The sequence below is a fragment of the Protopterus annectens genome, chromosome 9.part0 (assembly GCF_019279795.1).
Source record: "Protopterus annectens isolate FY-2018-M chromosome 9.part0, PAN1.0, whole genome shotgun sequence".
Taxonomy (NCBI): domain Eukaryota; kingdom Metazoa; phylum Chordata; order Ceratodontiformes; family Protopteridae; genus Protopterus; species Protopterus annectens.
The window spans coordinates 1,803,267,616-1,803,293,134 of NC_056743.1; the positions used below are offsets into that span (position 1 = coordinate 1,803,267,616).

The 25,519-nt window shown below is 40.4% G+C and overlaps 1 protein-coding gene across 3 annotated transcripts in view; it reads left to right on the plus strand.

The window, feature by feature from the left end:
- Positions 1-25,519, plus strand: part of LOC122812274 (sphingosine 1-phosphate receptor 2-like) — a 586,862-nt gene that overhangs the window by 369,719 nt on the left and 191,624 nt on the right. Inside the window, exon 1 of one of the 3 annotated variants that reach the window (XM_044084672.1) lies at positions 14,377-14,692. The exons of the other annotated variants lie outside the window; for them this stretch is intronic. The gene's annotated coding sequence lies outside the window, so the exon portion shown is untranslated. Of the gene's footprint in view, positions 1-14,376; positions 14,693-25,519 lie in introns of those variants that run through there. 3 annotated transcript variants of the gene reach the window in all.

The window sequence follows — 25,519 nt, forward strand, 5'->3', positions numbered from 1 at the left end:
CTCTGATTTTATATGCAGTATGTGCAATTTACTTAAACCTCATTTGCTTATCTAAGAATAATTAAAACTGATAATTTGGACTTGCAGGATGAGCTAGTGCATGACTAGCTGCTTTTCTGTACAATTATAGCTGTTGTTGCTTGATTTTGCAGTCACATGTACAATTTTATGGTACTGTAGGACAAATCAAAAATGCTAACAAGTGAATGGTATATCACAATACTCAGCTTCCCTGGACTGTTTTTTGGTTAAAGGCATCTTTTCATGCAGTATTATGGCTTTGCTGCTGTCATCACATTTAGGCCCAAACACCATGCGATTAAAATGGGCTGAATTGTAGTATTGCAAGCAGTCATCAGAGTATGAAGCCTGAGTGACAGGTGAAAGCGCTTAGTCTACCATTGAGGTATTAAAGCAGTGTTTCAACTCGGTTACCAGTGTGGTGTATCCTTTGTTTTTTTATTTATTATTTATTTTTTGTGTTTTGGTATTTTAGAGGTGTATTCCTTTCACACAAGCATTCTTTCTATATCTCTGTACTGTAAATATTTGTTTACACAGTTCAAAACATTTTGTGCTTTTTGAGTATTGAGTTTTCCAAGAGGTGTTCAGAAAAAATGTACTTATTTGAGTATACAGAGTACTCATAGCTACAGCCTTGCCCACTACCCTACCCTACTCCTACCTTGCATGTGGCATTCACTGACATGTGTATGAAATGCTAATTATGACCTACTGTGGAACTCTTTTGGTGTTCTCTCTCATACCATTTGAAATGTCTGTCTACTGCAGAAGTTCCTCTCTTCTACTAGGAAACCAAACAAGCAGCACAAAACTCGATTTTTACCCTCAAACCAGCCTCATTCTGAGAACAAAAAGCTGGCCAATCACCATTCCATGTTTGTTGAACCTGGGCCATTGACACTGCATCTTAGTGAGAAGGAGAAGATTCTGGAACCTCAAAGACCCAGCCTGTGTATACCTTATTACATTCCCAGCAAGGTATATAGAAGACTCTCCGAATGAAGCCTTGTACATATGGCACAGCAGTACATCTCACCTTGATAAACTTATGATGCTGACTGAAAAATGAGTAACTTTACTCTGTGCCAGTCTTGCAACATGCACAGTGCTGTTATTGTCTACATTCTGTGCAGCGACATGTGTTCCTTGGTCCTTTCATGTCATTTCATCACATTTCTGTTCCCTACATCGTGGAGGCACAGACCATGATGCTGTGTGCCAATTAGATTGAATTCCCTGTGATGTCAGGTACAGCAGGCAGGATTTATTGGGAGAGCACTGTGGTGTCGACAAAACCAATATGTCAGTAACTGTCCAGTATGCTTTTAGTTTTCGTGTCTCACTGAAGCATTAATCAAAAATAGGATACTATAAAGAAGAAATATCAGGATAAAAGTCTGGCTGATTGTCCCCACTCCCCAAGATCACTAACTACATTGCAGGCACTCTAAAATAATCTTAAGGGAATAGATTCCATTGGCTAACTTGCTTTATTTGTATTCACTGACACCAGTTAACATCGCAGGTTCTTGTTGGGTATAGTATCACAAATATGAAATTGGACGAACTTACTGTAGTGTTTACATTTAGGCTAGGATTTCCCAGACCCATTCACAGAGGCATGCAGATCAGATTTCAGTGATTCAGCACCAACTCCATGACTGAATGTGGCTCAGGCATTTTTTAACAAGCTGGGTGCTGGAAGAACCAATGAGGGAGGGTGGGACTAAGTTGTCAGTGGTAGTTTACCCATGTTTATTCATGGGGGGCAGCCTGACTACCACGTAGTGGAGGCAGGTGTTTCAGCATGCATCATGTTGAACTGAAACACCTGCATCCACCAAGCTGTGAGTATAGTAGCTGTATTTCAGCTCATGCACAGGAGCACATGCCGACTATTGGGGTGATATTGTGAGAGTTTTATGGGTATGTGGCTGCTGCAGTGACTAACACATAACCCAACTCCTCATGATTACCTGTATGATAGCCCATCTGATAGCCCATCCCCTGTCCCGCTCCCGCCCTTGCATACAGTGGCTGAGGTGTTGCAAGTGAGCGAATATTTACAACAAGGGGCAAGTAGACATAGAAAAAGAGATTTAATACTGCCAGCAATTAAAGAACTAGCAGTTTTATAATTGGCCAGGGGTCAAATGCATAGTGTGTGTGTGTGTGTGTGTGTGTGTGTGTGTGTGTGTGTGTGTGTGTGTGTGTATGTGTGTGTGTGTGTGTGTGCATATCTGTGTATCTGCGTAAGTGTATGTTTCTATGGCTGCAAACTATATAAAACTGTTTCTGCTAGATCTGTTTTTACAGGGATGTCTTTGAGGGGTGTTATGTATTGTTTTGGGGATCACCTTGTATTTGGGTAGCTCTATAGTAACTCTGGCAAAATTGCCACACCTTTCTGTGTCCTGACACGGGAACAGAATGGCCACTAAGTAGATGACGACTTTGATTATGTTGCAGTCACATGTTAAGTGACAACTTTGCTGATCCATAGCATTGAGTCTGAATTGTGTTAATGCCCGTCTTAAGTTCAGCCTCATTTGCATATCTTCAGCATATCACACAAGCAAACCCTTTGCTAGATTGGATCCAGCCTGGTGTGTAACTTCTTATGAATCATCATTGGGGTATTTCTGTACATTTCCTGGAGTACTATCCTTGCATAGTCTGTACTATCTCTATGAATCTTGCTAAAAAAATCAAAACAAATGCATTTTCCATGTTCCTTAATAAATTTGAATAACTTTAAAGCATAAGATGACAGTATGATATGTTGAGTGCAAACCTTTTAGGTATATTTACAATGTATGGTACCTTAAACATGAGTACCCCGTATTTAGGAAGGAATCACGCAAACAAATCTTCCACATTTTGTCAACTGCTTGCAGTAGCATAGGTTTTATGGGATATCAGAGGTTCTGTGACTTTTTTGCATGTTTTTGTTAGTTTTAGTAACACATGGTTTGTGTTTGAAAATAAATTGGCATCACAGTGTATTAACTGGCAAAAGAGTTGATACATATTTGATAATCTTTTAATAGTTATGGCATTCTTCCTCATGTGGTTTGTTCCAAGATATTTGCTTGTCCTGCAAAAAAAAAACAACTAAAAAATGACAAATGTCCTGAGATTTTGGGACAAAAAATATTTCCCAACTTTCTTTAATAGTTACATAAAACAGTTATTTGGTATCTGAAACAGCAAAGTAGTATATGAAATAGCATAAGCAACTCTAGTGCTATAATAATCCTTTATTTTGGCAAACATGTGAAGTTCTGTCCTTTGCACTGACCATGGATATGTTTTGTCCTGCAAAATCTCATGTTTCAACAAAAAATGTCCTACTTTGGTCATTTGAAAAGGTAGCAATGCTAGCTTGCTAGCTACCTTGTGTAGTTTGCCTACTTCATCTTCCACAAAGCATTTGACAAGGTCTCTCATAGAAGCAAACAAATTAGGAAGGCATAAAGTGGGTCCTCAATTGCTAGAGCATGTAAAACATTAGCTAGATAGTGGGTCACAGAGAGTCAGCATAAATGGAGTCCATATAGAAAGAGTGATGGTTATCAGTGGGTTACCCTAGGGGTCAGCCTTGGGGTTGGATTTTCAGTGAATAAATACTAGGACGCACAGGAATGTACCTTATCAATAAAGGCAAGACGTTGTTTTGTCCCTCTTTGTAGGCAGTTACGCCTACTTCTAGAGTGCTCTTTAATGTTCTGGTACCACTTTCATAATACAGACATAGACAAGATATAGACAGTTCATGAGAAGATGACAAAAGATATGCATGGTGTAAGTCATATGGTGAGAGAGAGAGAAATTAATAACATATAACAGAGTCGTGAACAAAGAGGTGGGATTCAACACCAGTTTCTCATCACCCCCTAATGAAACAGTGATCAAGATGCAAAAATGGAATTAGTTTCACAAAAGATGAAGTTGGCATATGCGGGGGCTATACATACTTATTTCATAATCAAATTGGATTACTAACGATATTATATTTGACAGATACTAAACAGTAGTGCCCCCAAGGATCAGAAGTCTGAAGACAACATTTCTAATGTAGCTGATTTTTTAAAAATATTATCACAACCCAAATCTTAAGACTAGGGTTTCTAGCTTCATTAATGGAGTGGGCTAACTCTTATGAACTGACTCCCCTTTGTACTGTAGCTCATGGGTTTCTTGCAAAAAATAAGATGTGCTACATTACTGCAAAGCAGGTGAAAATGTTTTTGTTTTGGGGTGGATACCCTCAACAGTCTATGCAGTATGATTTAAGAACATCTGCAACAGCAAATGTACATCAACTGATAGTTGAAAGAATAATATAACAATCCAAAAGAATAAAAAAGGTCAGTGTTATAGAAAAGAAAAGCTCTTTAGAAATAAAAGAAGAAAAACTTCCTTAACATAACCAATTAAACTTCTAGCAGTTTCTGAACAATTAACATTTTTTGAAAAGCAGTTGTGAGCTGAGGTTAAAAATGAAAGACAAGCATAGCAGGAGACCTGGGTCAGCATTACTGGAAAGGAAAAAAAGGAAAAAACGTCCTATTTGCCAGGAGAACAGAATACTGATAGCAACTATTACATTTGACCACAGTGTGCATCCATAATTTAAAATAAAATACAGAAAATCAAATTGATTAGGAGGTTTTAATAGCAACAGTATGCCCTGCCTAAATTTCCAGCCCAGAACCCATTGTCACCATCCTACTAAGCAGTAACAAATCTAAAAGAATAACTACCCTAACGATAGTAAAATGGCAAAAAGACTAAAATAATTTAAAATAATTCTGCTGCACTTCACAAAAGAGCATTTATTATCCACCTCCTGCACCCCATAAATCAGATGATAAACAATGACAGCAATCTCCACTTATTGTAAAATATGATAAGTTTGTGTCATATAACAATCTATATTTGCATGTCTGTAAAAATAAAATACAATGAAAAATAAATTGACAACCTTGAAACCAATGTTGAAACTGTGTAGCATGATTTTAATAACATATATAACAGAGTTGAGTAGTAAACAGAAATAAAAGAACAAATGTGGATGCCAGATAAACTTAGGAAAAAAAATCTTTCTGTGGTAAACTGGAGCCAGGAGCATATAAGCGTAACATGCAGAAACGTATATACTCACTGACCCTTGCTACCTTAACTGGAGCCAGGAGCATATAAGCGTAACATGCAGAAACGTATATACTCACTGACCCTTGCTACCTTAACTGGAGCCAGGAGCATATAAGCGTAACATGCAGAAACGTATATACTCACTGACCCTTGCTACCTTAACTGGAGCCAGGAGCATATAAGCGTAACATGCAGAAACGTATATACTCACTGACCCTTGCTACCTTAACTGGAGCCAGGAGCATATAAGCGTAACATGCAGAAACGATATACTCACTGACCCTTGCTACCTTAACTGGAGCCAGGAGCATATAAGCGTAACATGCAGAAACGTATATACTCACTGACCCTTGCTACCTTAACTGGAGCCAGGAGCATATAAGCGTAACATGCAGAAACGTATATACTCACTGACCCTTGCTACCTTAACTGGAGCCAGGAGCATATAAGCGTAACATGCAGAAACGTATATACTCACTGACCCTTGCTACCTTAACTGGAGCCAGGAGCATATAAGCGTAACATGCAGAAACGATATACTCACTGACCCTTGCTACCTTAACTGGAGCCAGGAGCATATAAGCGTAACATGCAGAAACGTATATACTCACTGACCCTTGCTACCTTAACTGGAGCCAGGAGCATATAAGCGTAACATGCAGAAACGTATATACTCACTGACCCTTGCTACCTTAACTGGAGCCAGGAGCATATAAGCGTAACATGCAGAAACGTATATACTCACTGACCCTTGCTACCTTAACTGGAGCCAGGAGCATATAAGCGTAACATGCAGAAACGTATATACTCACTGACCCTTGCTACCTTAACTGGAGCCAGGAGCATATAAGCGTAACATGCAGAAACGTATATACTCACTGACCCTTGCTACCTTAACTGGAGCCAGGAGCATATAAGCGTAACATGCAGAAACGTATATACTCACTGACCCTTGCTACCTTAACTGGAGCCAGGAGCATATAAGCGTAACATGCAGAAACGTATATACTCACTGACCCTTGCTACCTTAACTGGAGCCAGGAGCATATAAGCGTAACATGCAGAAACGTATATACTCACTGACCCTTGCTACCTTAACTGGAGCCAGGAGCATATAAGCGTAACATGCAGAAACGTATATACTCACTGACCCTTGCTACCTTAACTGGAGCCAGGAGCATATAAGCGTAACATGCAGAAACGTATATACTCACTGACCCTTGCTACCTTAACTGGAGCCAGGAGCATATAAGCGTAACATGCAGAAACGTATATACTCACTGACCCTTGCTACCTTAACTGGAGCCAGGAGCATATAAGCGTAACATGCAGAAACGTATATACTCACTGACCCTTGCTACCTTAACTGGAGCCAGGAGCATATAAGCGTAACATGCAGAAACGTATATACTCACTGACCCTTGCTACCTTAACTGGAGCCAGGAGCATATAAGCGTAACATGCAGAAACGTATATACTCACTGACCCTTGCTACCTTAACTGGAGCCAGGAGCATATAAGCGTAACATGCAGAAACGTATATACTCACTGACCCTTGCTACCTTAACTGGAGCCAGGAGCATATAAGCGTAACATGCAGAAACGTATATACTCACTGACCCTTGCTACCTTAACTGGAGCCAGGAGCATATAAGCGTAACATGCAGAAACGTATATACTCACTGACCCTTGCTACCTTAACTGGAGCCAGGAGCATATAAGCGTAACATGCAGAAACGTATATACTCACTGACCCTTGCTACCTTAACTGGAGCCAGGAGCATATAAGCGTAACATGCAGAAACGTATATACTCACTGACCCTTGCTACCTTAGTTGCATGTTTTACAATGAGCTAGTTTTATAAAGTTATAGTTAAAGAGAATAATAGAAAATGTGAGAAAAGATGGCAGCCCAGAAAATGCAAGTAAACAAGGCAGCTCAGGTGCTTAACCTTAGTTTGGGATAAAACCGTATACTTAATAAAAATAAGGATAGTTTTCTCCAGAATTAGTAATTGGCATATACCAATAATATCATCACAGTTCCTAACAACTTGGAATGGAAAGAACCTGAGTTACCAGAAATGTGTAACACTTAATATGTGTAACATTTAAAAAAAAATGTAAAAAATCAATAACACAGTTATAAAATATATAACTCTGCATACACAGAGCTCCTTTAGATAATCAAAGCTGTCATTAAAATATCTGAATCAACATTAGTTTTATATCTTTCAAACTGCTAAACAAATGTTAAGGAGCATAGCATTCAGCGAGTAAACATTTAACCAGCACCGTTGATCAAGTTTGACCAGTAGAACCATTACCCTTTAAAGGGCTGCAGTAATAACAGTTACATTCAAGTTAATAAGTATCAGTAAAACAACAACACTGGGTAAAATTAAAAGGGGGATTTATTCAAGATCCCGCTCCTGAAATTAGCAGTGTTTATACAAATTCAAAGAAAATTAGTGAGAGGGTGTTGAAGTCTGGTCAGCTGTTAACAAAGTCAGAATGGCTGAAAAAGCATGGAGTAGAAATACAAGTCAGTAGTCATCCTTAACAAAGTAGCATAAAAACATAAAGTAGCTTATTAAGTCCACTGTTTAAGTCACATATGTCAAATCTAAGTAAATTTATGGTACCGCCTTCGGTATTATTGTTTTACTTCTTTACAAGTTACAAAGTATGCTTTTTCAGCATCACGTAGGCGGCTAATTCATTTCCCTTGCCTTCCGTCCATTAACCAACAGATAGAGTAACTGGTACTTCATTTGAAACTTGATGTCCAGTGATACAATATACCCATTGGCTATAGGAATTAGGGCCCAGCTGTTAACAAGGGTAATATTAATGATGCCCACTTCATCCTATTCAAGGTTGCAGGGCAGCTGGAACCTGGACCAGCAAGCAACAAGTGCCAGTCCATCACAGGGTGTACACAGACACTCATATGTACACAACATACAACCGTACACAGACGTGCACGCATGCGCAAATCTATGGGAAATTTACAGGACTGTCAGTTCACCTACTGACATGTTTTTGGTGTGCTGTATGGAGGAAAACAATGACCCAAAGGAAAATATACACTGATACAAGGGGGACATGCACATTTGCTGCAGAAAATGCCACAAATGCGAATTGAACCAGAAAAAATAAATACTTTTTGAAGCAGTAATAGAGAGCTCTGCACTGATGCGCAGTGTGGTGGAGGAACGTAATCAACTACAATAAAAGAGTAATAAAAATAAAAACACTGAAGTATGTCATTATCAGGAAGCTGCACACAGTTATGTGATACCTTTTAACAAATAGCACAGCAGAAATGGAAAGACACTTGTCATTGATGCGTTTACAACATGCGTGGTTCCATCAGTAGCATCCTGTATTTAACTTTGTTTCTAACATTGTAGGATCATTTATTTATTTATTCGTTAACCAGCAGGGTAGGCTTGTACAAGATTTTTCAACCATGTTCCAGACCAAAAGACTTTACAGGTGACAGAGAATAGCGTAAATATGTGCAAGAACCATGCAAAAAAATATGTGAATTAAATAAACAGGAAATGAAAAAAACATGAATGTAAAATGCAAAGATAACATAACCAGTGATATGGAGAAATTCTGAATAAGCAATCCCATAACAATTCTAAGTATGAGCTGTGACTCAGGAGGTTAAGATTAATAAGAATTAGTTTAGTAATGCTGTTAATCTAGTTATATAGTTGGAATTGAGATAGCAGTAGTAGAAAGAAAAGGGGGTCAGATAATGTACATAGTTTAGGAGAAATTAGTAAATATCTGCAGTATGTGCAAATAGATTATGCAAAAGCCAATGAGTTGTAGGCTGCTTTGACTGAATATGTAACTAATAAACGAGAAAAGGAAGATAATGTTAACCTGTAGATCTAAAACATTTACATTTGTTCTGTAAGTATTCCTCTGCCCCCCCCCCCCCCCCCCCCGTTCATTCATTAAGAATATCATGCTGAGAGCTCTCGTTTCAGAGTATGAAATTCTCGTGATGCAGTTGATGCAGTTGCTCTACTAACATCAAAGTTGTTTAACTGGACTTTTAAATTAAAATATTACCCATCGGCTGTCATCTCAGACTATGTTGTACTTGTGGCTCTGACTGCAAAAGACACTTTTATATACCCTTGAAATGACATCAGTTGAAACAGCTGCTTTAAATGCAGATATTTTACTCGACTCACTAAAATGTATGCCATTCCATAATGATTAATGAGTTGTCAGATTAATTCTGGACAACATAACATCATATTTGGAATCAGCAACAGTGAAATGGAAGGAGAGAATCCATTCCTTCCTTAAGCGCTTTATATTATGTGAAATACAGGGGGCAAAAACAGGTTCTATTGCACTTAGAAGTGCAAGTACTGATCTATTTTGTGTTCCTTTAAGATTACCATTGAATACCAAGTTCATAATGTCCTTTATTACAGACCAAAGTGCAGTAATATGAAATCCAATGACCTCCCTGACTGAGGGAGGGAGTGTTCTGGTATTGTCTGCTTACTGACAGAGTAGAGGCCTTCACCCGCAGTGACCTACATCATTCAAACTCAAGACACTTAAGTTTCCTTTTTAAAATACTCCAAGTATAAATAGGCTTTTTGTCTCTTTAGTGTGATTGATGCACTGTTATCTATTAGGCAGTGGACAACCATTGCTGATAATCTGCCTGCGTCAGGGAACGGAGGAGAAGGAGAGGATTAAGTGAGCTTGATTCAGAGCAAAGCGATTATATGTGGCACGCGCTGTGCTGCAAAATAGAAGAATGCCTGAAAAAGCTCTGCTACAAGCTGCTTCAAGGGTGGGAAAATACACAAAAGCAGGATCTAGAGCAGTTATTATCACCTCAGTGATTTCTGCTTAAGAATAAGAGCAGGTGATTCTTGGAAAAAAAATATTACTAGAGCAGGAATTATGCATAACACAGAAATTCTGCAAGGCCTTTTCATACTGAATCAGTAGTGAGAAAGGAGAAAAGGAGTTGGTGTTGTGGCATCCATAAATGCATATATGTTCATATGCATGTGCTTGCACCTAGACACACACACACACACACACACACACACACACACACACACACACACACACACACACACACACACACACACACACACACACACACACACACACACACACACATTCATAAACATATGTAATTCGGCATCTAACAAACTAAAGGACTGGTTGTGATTTTGTCCACCAGGCTCTAAGTAGCAGCACTGCATATAGGTTGGTCACTAAATTTATTTTTGAAGCAGCCTTGGTTAGTTACAGTCATGGTAGCTTGGGGAAATGTGAACTGCACTGGTAGTGTGCGAGTCAAAAGCTAGACATGCATGGTAGGCACCTTAAGGGGAAGTCTGCACCGGTCTGTGGTTTAACGTGGATACCTAAGGATAATCTCACTGCTCAAAAACAGAGAAATGCAAGGTGAAAGAAAATGAAAGATGAAAGGAGCATACTCATCAATGAAATGATATGCCACAGATTGTATGCAGATTAGTGGAATATAAATTATTCTTAGAGGAGCAAAGTACCAAACGTCTGCATCACCGTCCAGTAACAACTGAAGTTATTGGAATCTGGCACATCAAATTCCAGCGACTAAAATGCAGAGCTTGTTGATAACAGGTACTCACACATGTTCTTTATTTCATTAGGGTGGGCAGAATCAAATGCTGTTGAAACAAAGCTCTCCAGAATTGCATGAGTTTGTGTGTGTGTGTGTGTGTGTGTGTGTGTGTGTGTGCAGCGTGTGCGTGCGTGCTGCGTGTGTGTGTGTGTGTGTGTGTGTGTGTGTGTGTGTGTGTGTGTGTGTGTGTGTGTGTGTATGTGTGTGTGTATTTACATGTCTTTGTGTGAGGGTTAGCTTGGGTGACATTAATGCAACCTAAGAGATGATTAACTGCATTTGGGTTGTCATGAAGGAAAGATAGAATTTGAATTTGTTTGACAGTTATTCTCTGGTGGAGGGAGCACTGCTGCATTTCATCAAGAATATGAGTTTCAAACAACAGGGCACTGTTTTCCTCATTAGGAGATTGATGCATGATAGAAACTGATACAAGAGCTAGCAGAACTCATTGCACTTAAGCAACTAAAAACTGTAGAGGTGTTAGACTTGAAAGCAAGTCATTTCATTAGTCTGACTTCACCGTTGTCAGCTGGTATCTGCAGAATTTCAGAATTACATTCCTTAAAGTACCTAAGAACATTTATTTATTTTTTAGCGCTCTCTCAGTTCAGCAGTGTATTGTGGACCATCACAACCATTTGTAAGGACTCTATAGATGTGTCCCAAATGGAATGTATTTTTTAATCTAGCTTTTTTCAGGCTAGTAGCACCTTGATCTTCAGCTGTGTCCTATAGACCTGCCCACATTGTGGCTCACAAGGCTAAGTTGGTTTTCTAGGTTGGGCCACCCCCATGGAACGTTGGGCCCGGGAAAAGTGATGCCACATTCTGTGAGCAAGGCAAAATATCTGGGGTAGCCTCTATATATTATCATTGTTGACAACCTGCAGAATTTTTCTGCAGTCCTGTAGTTGTTGGTCAGCATATGTGGTGTGGCGCACAATACGCCATTACCCATAATCAGTGCATGTTTCCTCGGATGTGCAATGCACCACTGAAATTTAGAGAAACGCTAATTTCACATTTGTCAGTCCTGTGCTTATGGAGTGCACTTCCAGATCCTTCCAAAAGAGGGCACATGTGTAGTGGCTAACCAAATGCATCCTTCCCAATATTGGCCATTCATTTCTACCAGGTCATCTGGGCTGCAACCAGGGTTTAACCACTGTGCATCAAAGAGGTGGCTGACCTGCTTCCAGTCAGTAAAACTCCTGTTCCTTTTGTCTATGCTGCATGACAGTTGTTCTTCATAAAAAAGTCAGCAGCCAAAGTATTGCTGCTTGTAGACATAATGATACAATACTAGTGTAAATCAAGTGCCCTGAACATGTTACTCTGACAACTTCTGGTTTTGAAGCTGTTCTGCCAGCATTAATTAAGAAAAGGTTTCGAGCCAGTGGGTTTTGGCATGGTGATAGAATACACTATATTTTAATCCCCAGGTACAGTGCTTCCATTTCATAGGGTGGTAGCTTAGGCACACTAGTGCCAGCATGCCCCCTTCCAGGTGGAAACATGTTGTAGCACAGCTGAGACAGCATGTTCACATATGATGTTGGTACACATGTGCATAAATGCTTGTGTGTTCAGCGTGTGTTCCTTGAAGTGGACCAAAACAGTCAGACAGCATTTACATTTGATCGTATGTACAGAGTGCATTTCTGAATATGGAGTGTTCCACGTCAGTCAGATAACTACCCCCTGAGGTACTGTAACCTGTTTTGTTGGTGGTGGTCACATCTTTCCGTGTGCCAAGAATATGGATGCTGCTTTGAGCATAAAGCTGCTGCATTTCTGTGGGCATTGCACTTTGGGCTTCATTCTGAGTTTGATAAAAGTATATAGTAGTATCTGCATGAGCAGTAATACATGTGGGAGTATAAACATCTGAAAGTAAACATGACACTTAAACCACAAAATAGCTGGCCACATCATTTCTGACCCATTCCACTCTTTCTCTGATATAGTTATCCAGGCAGTCCAATTGGATTTGCAGATCTATTGGATTTCATTGGTTATTCTTGAATGGACTTTTGATTTTTTATTGCTCAAGGATGTGTTTGCAGTTTTTTGCTGTATTCATCCACATGTACTATTGTTTTCCTAAGATTCTTGCAAGCAACTATTGTTAATCAGATTTTTATTCTTTCTTTTTGTGTACCTTCTGTTGTATGTGCCTTAGAAAAAGACTTTTAGCCAAAGGTGAGCAAGGGCTTGCTACTGTCATTTAAATAGACAAAGTAATTGGCTCACGGTCGGAGGTGTGAGATGCAGTACTGTAAATCACAACATTTTGAAACTGAAACTACAATTTCAAAAAAATAAATAAATTCTGAAATGCAAAAAGCCCTTCTCCTGCACATGGTGTAAGAAGCTGCAACTGCCTGCACACCATTGTTATTTGGGCATACGAAGCCAAAGACTGACAGAGGTCAGAGGAGGGGGGAAAGTTTGAGTTTCCACAGTATCTGACTTAATATGCGTCCCCCTGCATCCAGACTTGCAGTCCCAGAAATCCAAAGATTGCACTTACTGTCCTAAAAATTTCAGTAGCTCCCCCCCCCCCCCCAAAAAAAAACACAAACAAAACAACTTTCAGTGTTCATTTGCAGGAAGGAGGCTGGGACTAGGAGTTTGGATGGGTTACCCCCAGATTCTGTAAGGTGCATCTTTTTCACCTTCCTACTCCATTGTAGAAAAAAGGAAACAAAGCTAAGTTGTGACTACTGTCTCTCTCCCTTTATGGCAGGAGGTGAGCTTAAGTTTGAAGATGCCATCTTAGACAGCAGGCTGTGTTTCTTTCATTTCATATTTACAGAGAATTAACTGAAGTGCCTCCTCCTCCAGCGGGCTGTCAGCCTTTATCCCTTGTATTCCCTTACTCTGTTCTGCCTGAACAAAGTAGTCAACCATCAGAATAGGTTAATAACATGCTGCCTGTAAATATAAATGTATCAGTTTAGTGCAGAGGATTAAGGCTATGAGCTAGCACATTTCATTCTGAGTCCTGGGTTTGATACCCTAAGTCTCCATTTATGTAACATGTGAATTGAAGCAAGACTTAAGTTCCTGATTCACACCTACAAAAAAGGCATTTGTGCCTGGTAGCTAACTTAACCTGGTTAGCAAAAATTGTGTGGGGAGATTGCTGTGATAAAAATGAATTACAGCAGTAAATGGAAGCTTCAAGTACTGATAAAAATGAATGTAACTCCACTTAATCCAGCGTCTGCGCTCCATAGTGTAATACTGCACCCTTCTTTTTAAAGCTGATAAACCTCAGGCTGAACTTCAGAGACAGACAAGAAAGTCAGCTCATACGTTCATCTGTTACAGATTACTCAAACCATGTGTTCACTTTCACGAAAAAATCCCACAACACTTGTCAAACCAGGTGTCATACTGAAAGAATGACGAGTCAGAATGCAGGTCTTCTTGTACATGTACTTTGTATGTTCTCAGCATCCTTTTTTTTTCTTGTTTTCAGTATTGAAGGGGTGTGTGAGGGTGGAGGAAATAGATGCTTAAACCTTTCACTGTATGTGTGTGAACAAGAGATTCTAAATCTGTGGATGCGTTTTCTGTTCCTGACAGTGAGGAAATGACAGCGCTTAGAGTCGGTCGTACACATGAACACAGACATACTTTCTTTCTCGTTCTGGCTTTGGAAGGTACATTTGGGAATTTGTTTTGCTGTCTTTGTAGATATTTTGAAACTAGTGGTGGACTTTGTTTTTCAACCTGGAACTATGGATTAATAAGAGAAACTCTGAAAGGAAAATAACTGACAAGGTGACTGTACTGTTAAACGAGGAACTCACAACAGAGTTTGAATCGTAAGTATTGTACATATGAGTTCTTTGCACTTTGGTGACAGGTCAACAAACAGACCTTTAGTTCTTAGTGATTAGCAGTTCTCTGTAGCTTCTTTGTATTGTTTGCAGAAAGACGGGTTATTGATTATGCTGTTATGAGTGACATACATGACAAAGGCAGTCTGAGGCAGGAGCAAAAAGGACAAAGTGATTCATGGGTAGGAATTTAAATAAGGTGAATAACTAACTATAGCTGCAGCCCACTGAGCATATTTCGTAGCTCTGAGTCTGTAGCATCTGAGTCTTACAGCAAAGGAACTAGAGATCTGGGTTCAAGTTCTGCAAATGCAACATTATTTATTTATTTATTTTTTTTTTTTTTGCTCTGCATTTTTATAAATATTTTGTAAATATTTTAATACTGTTTTTAGATACTTGCCCTAAAATAGTTTTACATAATTGTTTATGGCTACTGTACCATTTTAATACCGACAAAGGTTTCACAATAGTAAGAGATCAGCTTTGTTCTAACTGGCAGATACAGTTTGTTTTGTAACAGTTTTCATGTAATGCGGTATTTAAGTACAGGTTTCATCACTGCCTGGTGTGTTGTTTCACGTATGTGTTTTGAAACTTTACAGTTTCAGGAGTGACAGATCGCTACTCAGCAGAAATGCCTTGTGCTGTGGATTACAGAAGTGGTCCAGTAGGGCACTTACAAGCTTGTTCTCCACGTGTTATATTGGACCATTTTCTGCTTCAGAATTTGTGATGTGAAATGAGGAGTGGGGTTGTGGATCATTTAGCTGCTTCAGGCAGTGCTGTAAAAATGAGGAAGGGGTTTGTGGACCATTCTTCTACTTCAGGCAGTGTGATGAAAAGTGAAGAGGGATTTGTGGTCTCTGTGCTTCAAGTAGTGTGCCGTAAAATATCAGGGGAGGGAGATTGTATTTTCTTTGAGACTGGGATTTTGTTTTCCTAATAATAGCATCTTGTGTATCTCAACTAGAGTGTCATATGAATTCTTTCTGAGGATAGTTTTAGGGGAAATTTACAAAAATGTATTACTGTAGACTAAAGGACTGGCATCCCATGCAGACTTTTTCTCATGTGAATGTCAACCCTTTCAGTCTGACATTGAGTTGTACCACAGGTAGAGTTGGGGGGAGTATGAAGCCTACAGACAATGGGTGGCAAAACCAAAAAGACAATTACACGCAAACACACACACACACACACACACATTGTATAACTATGGCTTGTTATTGACAAAGCATTCATCAAAACACAATCCAATGGAAAAAAAATCTATTGAACCACAAACTATCAAATTCAACGTAAATACTAAAACAGTGCTTCCACGTCTGCATTTACTGAGGTTGTAAATAGTGAGAATAAGAAGAAACTTCCTTACCATCAATGTTCTGCAACATCACCGGTATAAATGCAGGGATGTCAGAGATATGAGAATTCGATTAAAAGTAACTAATAATTCCCATGTGACAAAACTCTCTTTGACAAATTGCAGGAAGTCTGTATCTATAAGTAATCCATAATATGTGTGTGTGTGTGTGTGTGTGTGTGTGTGTGTGTGTGTGTGTGTGTGTGTATATATATATATATATATATATATACATATATGTATATGTATATGTATATATATATATATATATATATATATATATATATATATATATATATATATATATAAGTCAAACCAAGATTCAGGATTACAACAAGGCAACCAGGCGTTTGGCTGAAAAATTCAAACAGCATATATTCTTCAAACAGAAGGATCCTTCTGTTTGAAGAATATATGCTGTTTGAATTTTTCAGCCAAAGGCCTGGCTGCCTCGTTGTAATCCTCAGTCTTGGTTTGATTTTCTTGCTGAATTTTATCAAAGAGGCATTTACCCCGTGGAATATAGTCCATTTTGATATATATATATATATATATATATATATATATATATATATATATATAGATATATACTCACACACACACACACACACACACACACACACACACACACACACACGTATGGAATATTTGAGCCCCTGCTGTTTGATAAATGAAACAAATGCCTTATTTTGTGGATCGTAGGACTACAGAACCTGTTCTGTGATGAGGGGATAATTGTTTCCTTATCCTGCACTGCAAAACATTTAGTTTATTGATCAAACCCATTCATTTTCTGGATTTTATTCATTTAGATTACAGTTTTTTTTTGGGGGGGGGTTGCAGTAACTGTGCCAACTGTCTGTTGAACTGGGTCTTTGTATGGATTATGCATCTCTTTAAATGAATTGCCTCCTGTGTAGTTTTCTGCTGTAATTCTGAGGTAAATTTTAATCTTTTCTTATAGCTGTCAGAAGGTTTTATTGTAGATTGTTAATACACTAATGAGGGTTATATTCAGATATGTTGGTTCTAGAGTTTAATTACACTGTTTACATAGTTTAATGTTAGTTTGGCTGGTTGCAGTTATTTTTATGCATTCATTCTAATGTTTGTAAATTTAATTTTTTGGATTTCGTTTATATAGGTACACTTGCTTGTGGGGGTTGAAATATTTATTCTTGCATATACAACGTGCATTTTTTTGTTAAGTTGGTGTGAGTGGGTGTGAGTTGATGGCGATTCTTTACTGGGTTACACTATTGAGGATTTTTCTTTTGTTTATTCTTTAGCCAGATAATCCAACAGGATGCAAGTTTCTGTTCTTAGAGGCAACCTGGGAGCACTGTCTGGTTAATTAATGTGCTTAAGAGTCACACGGTTTGCAAGTGGAAGTACGGGGAATCAAACCTAGCACTACAGGATGAAGCTCATTTAAAGCTCATAATAACCCTGATGTTCATCGTGCATACAGCTGCAGTCATTACAGATGGGTTATCCTGCCGTCAGGTGGGTCCTCGGTCGACCGAATTCCAAAGTCTAGGTCCGGCGTCGGTTGTCGTCGCTTCTTCCCTGACGTCAGTGCGGCAGGGGTATAAAAGAGGCAGCCGACGCCATTTTCTTCTGTCTTTCTTGCCGCGCGGTGCCCGAAGCAGAAGCAGTTCGCAAGTGCCGGTCGGCCAGCTCCTGAGATTTACGAAAGTATTTCAGCTGAAGTCTTCTTGAAAGCTAAGTACCCCATTGGGGAAACCTTTCTTGCCTCAGACCGATGTCAGACAAAGTTAATAATTGCATTTCTTGTGGGAAGCAAATACCACATAAGGATTTCCACTCTTTCTGTATACCTTGCTTAGGCCCAGACCACGACGTCTCAGCCTGCCGTTTTTGTGCTAGATTCAACAAGCGCACTATTAAGCGCCGGGCGGAGATCACCCTTCACTATTTTGGCAAAAAAATTAATTATATTATGTCGTCGGATACTCCGACTCCAGTTTTGAGCAAAAGACGCAAAGATAAGGACCGACATACGAGCTCCACACCGTCTACTGAGACCACGCTAAGGCCGACTACTGGTTCTCCGGTGCTCAGCGAGGCGCCTACGCAGCCCCTAAGTACCGATGACACTACATTACCGGTGTCTTCAGTACCCGAGGTCACAGTCCCCATTCCTACTGCAGATACCGACGCCACTCTTGGCGGGGAAACTCAGAATTTAGACAGGCCTGCCATTTCTCAAGGTGTCTTCAGGCCTTCCTCCTTCTCTATTAAAGCTTTCACTAAATCTAAAGCAGCCATGAAAGCCAAAAAACAGGGTCCTCAGACCCCCTCTCAAGGCCCCATGCTTAAATGCAGATGCTTAAAATGGCTGAGGATTTGATTACTCTTATCAGGGGTTCTCAAACCCCCTCTGACAAAAGGCCCAGATTAGAGGAAGACTACCCTTCCTCAGATCAAGCTTCTATTACTTCAGAACGATCTGACGACCAGGATTATGCCTATTCTCCATTTGAAGACTCTGATGCAGAAGAGTCTATTCCCTCGGTCTCCCCCCCTGAGGACTACTCTTTTGGGGAAACCCTGCATACATTGAGGGAACACTTTCACTGGGAAGGCCAAGATTATTCAGATTGCAAGAAAGGCTCAGGGAATTTCTTCTGCTCCCCCAGCATAGGCCCTTGGCTATCCCTCCTGTTTTAGATATATCGGATGATGTGCACACAGAAGCCAGCCTTAATCCAGATTCTTTGCCTCCAGCTCCTGTTAAACCAGACAGGTATTACCGGGTTCCTGATTCTCACCAGTTCCTATATAAAAGCCATACTGCTGACCCAGAAACTATTTCACAGGGTCCCAAGGGAATTAAGGCCTCTACTGCTAAAAACCCATTACCTTCAGAGAGAGATTCCAGAGCTTTAGAAAGGTGGGGGAAAAAGGTGTACACCTTGGCCACTTTAACCATGAGGGCATTAAACTGTCAGTTCCATATGTTAAAGTATCAACAGTTTTTGATATCTCAGCTGAAAAGCAAAATGACACAACCAGGACAACCAGATTTAAAAGAGTTGCAGGATTTGTTGCATGGTGCAGAGCAAGTGGGTAAACATACCTTGCAGTGTGGTTTTGATGCTTTAGAGGCCTCATGTAGAGCTGCTGTTACGGGGTCTGTTATACGTAGGCATGCTTGGCTCAAAGAGCAAACCTTACCAGATCATGTCAAAGCTAAATTATTAGATGCACCTCTTCAAAAAGATGTATTGTTTGGTGTTAAAGCTGAGGAAGTACTAAAGAAAATGGAGGAAAAAGCGAAATCAATGCAAACAGTGAAAGATTTCCTGCAGGTACAGCCTCCACATTTCAGCAGAAACTGGACTTCAAAAAATTGGTCCTTTCCAGCCACGGACAGACCTCAGAGGGGCAGATACAGATGCCCAAGGGGTAGAGGGCAACCTCAAGGATCTTTCAGAGCCAGACAGTGGCAAGCACCAACCCCAAGAGGTGGAGAAGATAGATCACAGTCATTTAGAAAACAGACACAATGACTTCACCCTACACCTGCCAAGCAAAGCTTTAATGGCAGCACCTTTGGGCGGAAAACTGGCATAATTCTCAAAAAATTGGCATGTTGTTACAAAAGACAAATGGATTCTGGACATTATAGACAGAGGCTAGAGGTTCCACTTTCACACCCTTCCAAAAATGAGAGGCATGCCAAACCTGCCACAAAATCAAAGGGCAGAGGCACAAAAACAAATTTCAGCTCTCATGGACATGAAAGCGATTCAAGAGGTACCTGCAAAAGAACAAGGTCAAGGGTTTTATTCCAGACTATTCCTGGTACCAAGGAAAGACAAAGATTGGAGACCTGTCTTAGACCTATCCATCCTAAACACATATCTACAGGTGCCAAAATTCAAGATGCTCACATTACAGCAGCTTCTTCCCATGCTGGACAAGGAGCGGTAACATTGGACCTCAAGGAGGCATACCTGCATGTCCCTATCAGACAAGATTGCAGAAGATACCTCAGATTTCTTGCAGGTTCAACCCATTACCAATTCTCTGCATTGCCCTTTGGCTTATCTACTGCGCCCAGAGTGTTTACAAAATGCATGGCATCAGTAATCACCTTCTGCAAACTACAAGGAATACAAATCTACCCATATCTGGACGACTGCCTGATCCAAGCAGACATCAAGGACATACTACTGCAGCACCTGGCATTTGTAATAAAACTGTTGAACTTCCTGGGATGCACAGTCAACAAAAAGAAATCAAAACTAATACCCTCTCAACAAATAATTTTCCTGGGTGCCAGCTTGAATACAACCACCCAGATGGCCTACCTCACACCAGACAAACAAGGGCAACTGTCTCAATACTTCAGCAAAATGGCTACTTTCACCAGGATAACTGCAAGGAAAGTCCTGCAGGCTCTGGGATTCATGGCATCTTGCATCCTACTAATCCCATGTGCAAAGCTGCATATGAAGAAACTTCAATGGTACCTAAAAAACTTATGGTCTCAACACAGCCACAGCTTGGAAACAATTATACCACTCATTCCATGCCTTCAAAATGAATTTTTGTGGTGGGCTCAAGCTTGCCAAAGAAACACAGGTCTCCCTTTCTGTGTACCTCAAGCAACTCAAATCATCACAACAGACGCCTCAGACTACGCCTGGGGAGCACACATGACAGATCAGTGCATTCAGGGAAAATGGTCCCGAAAAGAGAAGCACCTACACATCAACCAAAAGAAAATGCTAGCCGTGCAAAATGCTATTATGACCTTCAAAGACCTACTGCATCCAGGCCAGCTATTGATAAGGACAGACAACACCACAGTGATGTGGTACATAAACAAACAGGGGGAACTCATTCATACCCCCTGTGCAGGCAAGCCATGACCCTATGGAACACAGCACTGGAATTGCAAATTCAACTGCAGGCACAATTCCTGCCAGGGAAGGAAAACACACTGGCAGAAAACCTAAGCAGAAATATGACAGATCCACACGAATGGAAGTTGCATCCTCTAGTTTTCTCAAAGATAACTCAGGCATGGGGACAGCCAGACATAGATCTCTTTGCTACCCACAGAAATTACCAGTTGAAAAAATTTTGTTCAAGGACCTATCATCCACAGGCCTGGAAAGTGGACGCACTTTCTTTCAATTGGACAACATTGACAGTCTATGCCTTCCCGCCTCTTCCTCTGCTGCCCAAAGTTCTATTAAAAGCCAGAGCAGAGAGGCCGAAAATTATTCTCATTGCTCCAGACTGGCCAATACAACACTGGTATCCGCTCCTGAAGAGTCTGACACATTCCCCACCATGGATCCTACCTCTAGTCCCTCTTCTGTTGTCCCAGCACAACTACAAAACCCTTCACAGCCATCTCAAAACTCTAAATCTAGCTGCATGGAGAATTCCTTGATTCCCCAACAGACTCTCCTCTCCAAGGAGGTGCAGGATGTCATCTTGGAGGCCAGAAGACCTTCTACTAGAAAAGTCTACTCCGCCAAATGGAAACGATTTTGTGCCTGGAATCAAGAAAAGGGCCAGAATCCTTGGGTAATAAATATACCTCAAATTTTACAGTACCTAGCTGAGATGTTAAACAGTGGACTTTCCTTCTCCTCCATCAGGATCCACGCTTCAGCCATCTCTGCACAATACAACACAGATCCTCCATTATTCTCTCACCCTCTCTTAAGGCAGTTCCTCAGAGGGGCAAAGAATATAAAACCCCCAAGGAAACCACCAGTCCCTGCTTGGGACCTCAACTTCGTATTGGAAAAGCTGACCCTTCCTCCCTTCGAGCCAGCTTCCTCAACAGAACTACAACACTTGTCATGGAAAACAGCCTTTCTTCTGGTTATCACCTCAGCACGCAGAGTTTCGGAGCTACAGGCCCTCATGGCTGTGCAACCATTCATCATTTTCCATCAGGACAGAGTTTCCTTACGAACCAACCCTACCTTTATGCCAAAGGTAGTATCCAGTGTAGCTTTAAATCAGACTATCCACTTACCTACCTTTTATCCTAATCCGCAAAACAAAGGGGAAAGACTACTACATTCCTTGGACATTCACAGACAACTTCGTTACTATTTGGACAGGACAAAGCCATTCAGGAAATCCGAGCAACTCTTTGTGTCCTATGCTACAGGTGCTCAAGGAAAGGCTATTTCCAAACAGACAATTTCAAAATGGATAGCCCACTGCATACGCTTTTGTTACTCATTTCATGGAAAAACTGTGCCTGCATGCATCAGATCCCACTCCACCAGGGCCACAGCTACCTCTGCAGCCTTCCTCAGGGGGGTCCCTACCAAGGACATTTTGGAAGCAGCCACTTGGAGTTCAGTGCACACTTTCTCCAAGCACTATCACCTTCCACTATTCTCTAAATCTAGAGTGGGTTTTGCCACAGCAGTCCTGCAGGGCATCCTAGCTGCTCCTAGTTCCACTTGGTGCCTACCACCCTTACTTAGCTTTGGGATTCTTCCCATCTGTAATGACTGCAGCTGTATGCACGATGAACATAGTACAGTTTTGTACCTACCATAAATGTAGATGTTCGAGTGCTCATACAGCTGCAGTCCAGGTTACCCTCCATCCCCTCTTAGGACAGGCCTTATGACAAACACCTTATCATACAACCTATTTGGGGTATTCTCTTATGGTGTATTTGCTTGCAACTACTGTTTTTTGATTATTCTATATTGCATGTTTGCATAAATTTATGTTTTGCCTTCCTTCTGGGGGCACCTGACATCTGGGGCAAGAAAAACTGAAGAAAATGGCGTCGGCTGCCTCTTTTATACCCCTGCCGCACTGACGTCAGGGAAGAAGTGACGACAACTGACGCCGGACCTAGACTTTGGAATTCGGCCGACCGAGGACCCGCCTGACGGCAGGATAACCCATCTGTAATGACTGCAGCTGTATGAGCACTCGAACATCTACATTTAAGGTAGGTACAAAACTGTACTTTTTCCATTCAGAACAGTTGATGGTGCACTTAGAGTGGTGATCTAATCAAGGTTTCCTTCCCTTTATCAGTCACTATTGTTATAATGTAATATGTGTTTATTATGCAAGTAGGTGAGTATAATTGTCATTTTTGACTATTTTCTGCTGTAAAGGTGAATGTTTACTAAAGAAACGGAAGATCATAGTTAATTCATAGAGAATAATATAGCGAATTAAAATTGTCTGACTTTGCACAAGCCTGTACTCGGGTATTACAATCTGTATCGGTATTCATTTATTATCTGCAGGGACAGGCAGATCCACAATACATCTCTGCACTTAAAATGCAGGTGACTGAGGGAGTTTATTCCAGAGTCCAGGTTGATATAGGGAAGGTTGCTTTTCCCACAGTCAGTCTAGGTTTGACAGCAAGTATTTTTTGAGTCACAAATGGCATTTCATCATACTAATGGAGGACAGTTGCCGTCATAACTGTGCCTGCTGTATTCCCCTTGCAGTGACTTGCAGTGGTGTTTTCTGCAGGAGCCCTAAATCTCCTTCTGTTGTAGTAAATTTATCTTTGTTTTGGCTATGTTATCCGTAATGATACAGCTAGTGAAAAGAGATTTTGAAAATTTCTAAGGTACAGGCATCAGGCTTTAATGGACTTTGCTGTCAGCCGTTTGCATAAAATGAGATAGCCTGCAGTGAATCCAGTTATTCCCTTCTAAACAGACTATCTGTTAAGCAAAGTAAGTACAACATCTGCAGTAGAGAATATTGCAAGGTGCATAAACTCTAGTTCAGAATTGGCAGATTGATGCCTAAGATGTCTATACAAAAACAGTGCAGATAAGCTTACTTCTAATGTTTCTTTTCATTATGTCAAACGTGCAGGGCTGTAGTCATGCTGTATCCTTTCTGGTATCTGTGTTGACCCACTACTATCAGACTATCTGTCCTTATAGGTCCAGGAGGTATCCAGGTTCTACACCTCCTAGACACATAAGGAAAGAATTCACAGAAGTAACATTGGCCTGTAGTTCTATTTTTTCACTTTTACTTCTGTATCCAGTGACACCTCTTCCCATCTCATGTCTCCTGTTGCCTGTCATATTCTCATTCCCTCCACAAATATAATCCTCCTGTGAGGAGGTCAGTGCTTGAGACCAAGGAGCTGTAGAGAAAACAGATGCATAAATGGAGAGAAAAATTTGTTTATTTGTTGTGTTGTACTAACATTACCATTAGCCATTTTAACTGAAGAGACAGCAGTGAGGGTGTTTCTGTGTTTCCTACTACCTCCATGCTGTATCACAATTAGAGTAGTTGTCAAGTGTACACTAAATGAGTTTTGTCCACTGTACTCGCTGTCTGCTGGACTCCACAAAAGGTGATCGTTCAACAGGTAAGATTGTCGTTGTTCTCCGCTCTTGATGTACAACAGCTGACCATCTATCCTATTGTTTTTTATCTTCCTTCCCTGACCCCCGACTGACCTCTTGGGGCATGACTACCCTGTCCTTGGGCTGTTGAGCCAACAGCAGACAATAGCTTTGAGTCATTTGCAGATTTTTTGACTTGGTATTAATGGCTACCCCAAATATCTGCTTGAATTTATGGAACCACCTGGGGATAGTGATAGCCACGAAACAACATACTGTCTGATTGTACCGTAAAGGCAAACATTTGAAATGTCAGGACCTAATTTAGTGAGTCCTGTAATACTGAGACTTAATGGCTGAAAAAAACAGACTTATATATATTAAGTCTGAGATGGCCATTTCTCAGAATATTCCCTTTTTCTCTGAGCTATGGTGAGTTCAGAATTAGTATGTATACGTTCTGGAGGGTGCAAGGATGCTATAAGTTCTGGAGGGTGCAGGGATGCATGGGGCTTGTCAGTCTTTTTTTCTAGGGGTGTTGGCATTCTGCATTACAAGTGCCAAAAGTTCAGGAGTGAGCCTGCTACAGAACCAAAACACGATTATGTCCAGCCACATATCAGTTACATAAACCAGGATTATTTCTAGATCCTTTTCTTGCTTAGTGGCTTTCAGTGCTAATCTATCACTTCACCCAGTGGTCAGTACACTTGCAGAATTCCACAGCTTTTGTTTGCACACTGTCGCTCAGTTGTCATCTTCTTATCTCCAGAATCAGGGATAAATTCAGAAATAATCAGGAACACTTATTTTAAAATATTTGTACTAGTAACTTGAGGCATCTGTAGAATAATAAAATGCATTTTCTGAAGTAAAAAAAGTCTGTAAGTAACTATTGGCATTATTTAGTAAGTATACTCCTTCACCTTTTCTTCTAAAATTGACAGTTTTAATTAGGTTTAGGAGGGACAGAGCTAAATTTTGAGCCATGGTCCAGGATATCCCAGGTAAATGAGGGACACTTGAAAGATGTGTTGCTGTAGGCCTGTATTTTCAATAACTGAGATATAGGACTGGGCAAGTCAT